This window comes from Alexandromys fortis, unplaced genomic scaffold (assembly GCF_014885135.2).
Source record: "Alexandromys fortis isolate MF-2015 unplaced genomic scaffold, M_Fortis_MF-2015_v1.1 scaffold_325, whole genome shotgun sequence".
In the NCBI taxonomy this organism is placed as follows: Eukaryota; Metazoa; Chordata; class Mammalia; order Rodentia; family Cricetidae; genus Alexandromys; species Alexandromys fortis.
In genome coordinates, this window is record NW_026068211.1 from 415,371 (window position 1) to 422,016 (window position 6,646).

Genomic DNA, 6,646 nt, shown 5'->3' on the forward strand with positions numbered 1-6,646 from the left:
ACTCTACAAATATAACCCACTAATAAGTAGTTAGATCTGACCCCAGTACCCTAAAGTCCGGGGCCAACTCTGTGTTCATCAAAGCCTGCTACAGAGCCACAAATGTTGAATTAATGACTAAATGGGTGAGGAAAGACTCCAGAAAAACTACTCAGTACCAGTTACTGGGGAACTGAACCTCAGTTTCCCCATTCATAACTTAAGAATATCTGTTCTTTCAAACTTATTGCCAAAAAAAAACCCACTGGAAAGTATATATATAAATATATAAACATAGAAAGGCTGTGGTGACCCACAGCTTTAAACCCAGCACCCAGGAGGCAGAGGCAAGTGAATCTCTAAGTTCAAGGGCAGCCTGGGCTATAGAGTGAATTCCCAGACAGCCAGGGCTACACAAAGAAACCCTGTTTGGAAAAACCATATAAATATAAAACCAGCTGGGATGTAGCTCAGTTTTCGCATTTTCTGCTTCCGTTTCTGCTAATACTTCCCCTTCAGGCTTCTCCATGCAGCTCACTTTTTCTTTGTTTTCCGTTCAAATATTATTTTACTGAAGCAATTGCCTCTGACTTTGCTTCTATAAAAAGCATCCCTTCACACCCTCCGTATATTGCTTAGTATTTTTCTCCACCATGCATAGAAGCAACCCCAGACCCTAAGACTTTTGTGCTCCCAAGGGCAGTGCTGGCCTAAGGATAAAGGAGGAAAATCTGAAAGTATATAAGTAAAGATCTGCCATTTACTGAACAAGCAGCAAAAAAGAAAGTTTATGTCTTTTTTGAGACAGGTTCTCATGTAGTCTAAGCTAGCCTTCCCTATGTAGCTGAAGATGACCTCCTGCCTCCACCTCCTAAATTCTGGTCGTCCAGACTTGTACTTGCAGTTCTATTTGGTGCTGAGGACAGATTCCAAGGACTCTTGTAAGCCAGGCAAACAAACAAGGGGCACTGAAGAGGGAGGCTCCTGTGGCCGGATGGAGGACAGGAAACAGCCTGGCAGTGAGACAGGGAAAGGGGGAGGAAGGGCTGTGGAAACCGTGGCAAGGACTTGTGAAGTGAGGGGGAGGGGAGCCATGGAAGGAGTCTGAGCAGACGAAGGACTTTGGGTAGGATCTGGCGCCCATATGAGAAACAGACAGTAGGGAACTGTACTGGGGTTCTCTAGAGTAGGAGAACTTATAGGATGAATCTCTTGCTTTTTTTTTGGTTTTTTTTTTTGTTTGTTTGTTTTTTGAATCTCTTTATAGTATATAGAAGGGGATTTATTACAATGACATACAGGCTAGGATTCAGCTAATCCAACAATGGCTGCCTATGATTGGAAAGTCCAAGAATCCAGAAGCTGCTCAGGTCACAAGGCTGGATGTCTCAGCTGGTCTTCAGTAGATGCTGGAATCCTGAAGAAGTAGGTTCTAATGCCAGTGAAGGAATGGACTTGTGAGCAAGACTAGAGTAAAGAGGCAAAGATCAAAAGCTTCCTTCTTCCAAGAGAAGGTTTATCCAGATTAATGGTGTGTCTTCCTGCCTCAGGATCCAGATTAAAGGTATGAGTCTTCCCTCTTCAAGATCCAGATCGAGGCTGGGCTGTGGTGTGCACACCTTTAATCCCAGGACTCAGGAGGCAGAGGCAGGCAGATCTCAGAGTCTGAGGCTAGACTGGTCTACAGAGCAAGTTCCAGGAGAGCCAGGACTGCATAAAGAAACACTGTCTATAAAAACAATAGATAGATAGATAGATAGATAGATAGATAGATAGATAGATAGATAGATAGATAGATCTAGAGTAAAGGCATGTGTCTTCCTACCTTGAAGGTAGACCACAAGTGAATCCACCCACTTCAAACCAATCAAAGTATTATCTCACAGGCATGCCTTCCATTTCTAGATTATAGTTCACTCCAGATGTAGCTAAGTTGACAATCAAGAACAGCTATCTCAGAAACCAAGATGAGAAAAAGAATACCAGGGTAGGGACCCCAGAGCAATGAGGTGTGATGTCAGCTGGGCCAGTGAGATGGGAGAGGAGATGGTGGAGATTTGAGCCTGAGCAACTGGAAGTGTGACCACTGAGATGAAAAAGACGGGAAAACACGGCTCTAGAGCTGTTGCGCATCCTTGCTCCAAAATGCTTGGGATCAGAAGTATTTCTGATTTCTTCCAGATTCTGAAATCTTACTTTATAGATGGATAGATAGATAGATAGACAGACAGACAGACAGACAGACAGACAGATAGATAGATAAAATAAGATACTGAGATACCTTAGAGATATGACGCAGGCCTAAACACAGAATTCACCATTTCATATATCCCTACTCATAGATCCTAGTTATTTTTCTTTTGCCATGATGAGATACTATGACCGAGGCAACTTATAAAAGAAAGCATTTAATCAGGGACTCGCTTACAGTTTCAGAGGGTGAGTCCAGTCCATAGACATCATGGCAGGAAGCATGGCAGCAGGCAGGAGGGCATGGCACTGGAGCAGTAGCTGAGAGCTTATATCTGATTTGAAAGCGAGAGAGAGAGAGAGAGAGAGAGAGAGAGAGAGAGAGAGAGAGAGAGAGAGAACTAACTGGGGATAGTGTGGGCTGTTGAAACCTCAAATCCATCCCCAGCAGCACACCTCCTTCAATAAAACCACACCTAATTCTTCCCGAACAGTTTCACCACCCATGGACCAAGTGTTCAAATATATGAGCCTATGCAGGCTATTTTAATTCAAACCACCACAAGCTTAAAGGTAACTTTTATACCATAGTTTGAGGGGGCTGTAGGTTTTGTTGTTGTTTCATTGGTTTGCTTTTGGTTTAGGTTTGGGGTTTGTTTGAAAGATTTATTTTACAAGTATGGGTGTTTGCCCATGTGCACCATATGCATGCAGTGCCCAGGGGGGCCAGAGGAGGGCATTGTATCTCCTGATACTGAAGTTACTCTGTGGGTGCTGGGAATTAAACCCAGGTCCTCGGGAAGAAGAGCCAGTGCAAACTAGAGAGCCATCTTGCTAGTTTCAGGTTTTGGTTTTGGAGACAGTCTCCTGTAGCATAGGATGGCTCAGACTCACTAAGTAGCTGAAGATGACCTTGAATTTCTGATCCTCCCACATCTACCTCTTGAGTGTTCTAATAGGCACGAGTCACCACACACCCTCAAGTCTCTATTTGAGACCTGTCATAAAAGGTCTGTTGTGGGATTTTTCATTTGTTCTTCTAGTATGCATTCAAACAGGCCTGAGGATGCAGCTCAGTTGGTAGCTACTGCACAAGGCTCTGGCTTCCATCCCTAGCACTGCACAAACTAGGTATGGTGGACTGACTGGGAATCAATCCACTGGGATCCCTATAATGCCAGATATCTGCATGAAACTCTATAGTTGGAGTATTCTATCTAGATTACCGATCAACTCTGTCCCGCCAGCTGCTCCCCAAATAACCGCACAGAAGCTTAATATTAATTATTAATGTTCAGCTGATAGCTTAGGCTTGCCCCCAGCCAGATCTTACAATTTAAATTAACCCATTTCTATTAATCTATTGCTACCCCAAGGCTCTGTTACTTCATCTATGAACTTCCCATGTTGCTTTTTCCATGTCTGGCTCTCAACTCCTCCAACTCCACCCTCCTCTTTCCCGGTGTTCTCTCTGCCCCCAAAATCCTGCCTAGCTAATGGCCAATCAGTTTTTTATTAAAAATTATTAAAAACTTATCATATAGTGTACAAAAGGATTATTCTATAGCAAAACTGTTTGGGGAGGATTAGAAGGTATGACTTTGTTGGAGGAGGTAAGCCACTGGGGGTAGGACTTGACCTTTTAAAAGCCCACACCAAGCCTCCTAGTCTGTCTGTCTGTCTATCTCTCTCTCCCTGCTGCCTGTCGATCAGGATGTAAAGCTCTCATCCGCTACTCCAACACCATGCCTGCCTGCTTTCTGCCTTGATTACAAGCTAACCCTTTAAAACTGTAAGCAAGCCCACAACTAAATCTTTCTTTTGTAAGAGTTGCCTTGTCATGGTGTCTCTTCCCAGCAAGAGAAATAATTAAGACAATGGACAAATGGGGCTGTGGTGGTACACACCTTTAGTCCTAGCTTTTGGGAGGCAGAAGCAGGTGGATCTCTGTGAGTTCGAGGCCAGCCTACTCTACAGTGAGAGTTCCAGGACAGCAGAGGCCACACAGAGGAACCCACCAAAAAAAAAAAAGGCACTGGACATGACATCTTACTCCTGTAATCTCAACACATGGGAGGTGGAACAAAGCGTTAGAAATTCACAGTTGCCTTCAGTTCCATATCAAGTTTTAGGACACCCTGGTCTACATGAGGCCTTGTTTCAAAACAACAAAAAAGTTTTTGATTTTGGAGCATCTTGGGTTTTGTATTTCCATGTAAAGTACTGTATTTGTGACTTTCTGTTGCTGTGCGAAAAACACCATGACCCAAAGCAACCATGGAAGAGTTCACTTTAGCTTCAGTTTCTAACAAGGTGCCCATGATGGCGGGAGAGGCATGGCAGCCAGAGCAGGGAGGTCACACTTTCAGCGGCAAATGGAGCCAACTGGAAGTGGAGCAAGGCTGTGGACTCCCAAGCTGCTGCCAGTGAAGGACTTCCTCCAGCAAGACTCCCCAAACAGCATCAACTGGGGATCAGGTATTCAAGTACATGTGCCTGTGGGGCACATATCTTTCAAACTACCAGACCAGATAGGGGCGAATGTTGAGAGAGAATTTAACAAATTTAGATATTAGTATCAAACATTTGGAAAACAGGGGGCCAGTGTCCACACACAGGCAGTTTACAACCACCTGTAACTCCAGCTCCAGGAGATTGACACACTCTTCTGGCTTCCAAGGGCACACACACACACACACACACACACACACACACACACACACACCACAAAGTAAAAAAAAATGGAAAACAGCTCATATAGGAGCTGTAATGATCTGTTCTGTCTCTTTAAGAGATAAGCCACTCCCACTCCCTCCCCTGTCTGCTGAGGCAGGCTGATCTTCAGCTTCCAGCCTGAGTTCTCTCTCTTTTCTGTCTCCCTTTCGAAGAGACAGCTTCTGCCTCTCCCCACTTCTCCCCTTCCCCTGTCTCTCCCTTCTCTCGTCTCTCTTTCTCTCTCCTCTTCTCCCCTTCTCCCTTCCCCCTCCAGAACCCACTGAATAAATATCCAACCTCACTCTGCATGTCAGGCCCATCCATGTCCCTGTCACTTGCCCGCCCGCCATGTGTCTCCCTGCCTTGGACCAGCCACTGCTCAGGGACCTGCAGCCATCCCTGCCTGGGACTGGCTGCTCTCAGAGCCTGCTACCTGCAGCCACATGGCCCACTGCCACCACTGGGGGACCTGCAGTATTTCCACTGCCTGCTGCCTCCAGGGATCCTGCAGCATTTTTAATTTTTCCATTATTTTTCCATTATTTAATTTTTATATGTTGAGCCAAATCAACATAATCATCAAAAGAAAACAGAAAAAACTAAGCATTTTTTTTTTTTTAGTCTTGCAAAGAACTACTTTTTTGTTTTGTTTTGAGAAATCCTTTCTCTGTATAGCCCTGGCTGTCCTGGAACTCACTCCATAGACCAGTCTGACCTTGAACTCGCAGAGATCTCACCTGTCTCCTTCTTCCAGGAGCTGAGTTTAAAGACATGTACCACCACCACCCAGCAAGCTGCATTTTTTTAAAAAAGAAAATTGAAGGAACTCAATGGCAAACCTGTAGCTAAGTAGGAAGCCCCCACCCACTTCCGGCACCTGCTCATGACAGGCAGTTCTTGGAAAGTCACCGAGTTGTGATTTCACTGGAAAGGAAATCACTGTTCTTACAGACACCAGGAGTGGACACCTAATTTCCACGACAAATATGGAAAAGCTATGTTAGCAGCTGGAGGCCTCTTCTGTATTTCTGCATGGACATATACAGCAACACAAATTGGAGTAGAATGGAACCTGTCACCTGTTGGCAGAGTCACCCCTAAGGAACGGAGAGATAAGCAGTCATGTCAGCTGGTGCAATAGTCAAGGAATTGTTTCAAAACCAACCTATGAGTGATCCCAAGTCAAAGAATCATGTATTCACCAAAATATGGCATATTGAAGAAAAAATAAAGTACCTTTGAAATATTCAAAAAAAAAAAGAAATTAGCGGAAGCTGGATGTGACAGGCATGAACATTGACACCTATACTTATGTGAGAGGTTGGGGAAGGAGGCCTGCTAGGAGCCTGCAGGCCAGCCTGGGCTAGAGAGACAGCAGCAGTGTCTCAGAAAACAGATTTACAAAACACACAAATAGGGGCTACAAACGGTTCTGGGGCTAAGATCTTTGCCACACAAACAGGACGTGTCCCCAACACGCATGTGAGAAACCAGGCACCATCTCACACACCTGCAGATCCAGCACTGAGAAGGCAGACAGGAGGATCCCCAGAGCTTGCCTTTCAAGCAGTCTAGCTGAATCAGTGAGCCCCAAGTTCATGGAGCGACGGTCAAAAAATAAGACAGAGGGCTGGCAAGATGGCTCTCAAGAACTTCAGGTAAACCTAAGACCCACGGAATGGCAGAAGAGAACCAACTCCTGGAAGTTGTCCTTTATGGACTACAGTGTGGGTGGCCTGTCACACACACACACACACACACA